Here is a 693-nt window from a genome sequence, read left to right on the forward strand (position 1 = left end):
CACCACATGTCCATACCAGCGCAATCGTCTCTCTTGCACGCCACAACTGATGCTTCTAATGTTCAGCTTTTCTCTCAAGATACTTACACTCTGACGGGTATTCACATTGACATTACACATCCAACGGAGCATACTGGCTTCATTCCTTGCGAGCTTACGTATGTCCTCAGCAGTTACAGCCCATGTTTCACTGCCATGTAGCATGGTTGTTCGTACGCATGCGTCATACAGTCTGCCTTTTACTCTGAGTGAGAGTCCCTTTGTCGCCAGCAGGGGTAAGAGCTCTCTAAACTTTGCCCAGGCTATTCTTATTCTATATATATATATATATATATATAAATGCTCTTTCTTTCTCTACATATATATTTATATATACACATACAGAAATATATACTATATACATATATATATATACATACATATATACTATATATACACACCAATATACTATGTATATGTGTATATATATACACACACATATATCCCAGCAGATATACACATACAGGTTATACATAAACGTGTGTCTTCTAGAAGAAGAAGAAGAAGAAGAAGAAAATGAAGAAGAAGAAGAAGAAGAAGAAGAAGAAGAAGAAGAAGAAGAAGAAGAAGAAGAAGAAGAAGAAATGGAAGAAGAAGAAGAAGAGGCATTGTGACTATAAAGAGGTGAGAGGTGGGGTTTGACAGGTGAGAACA

The sequence above is a fragment of the Octopus bimaculoides genome, chromosome 29, assembly GCF_001194135.2.
Source record: "Octopus bimaculoides isolate UCB-OBI-ISO-001 chromosome 29, ASM119413v2, whole genome shotgun sequence".
Classification (NCBI taxonomy): Eukaryota; Metazoa; Mollusca; class Cephalopoda; order Octopoda; family Octopodidae; genus Octopus; species Octopus bimaculoides.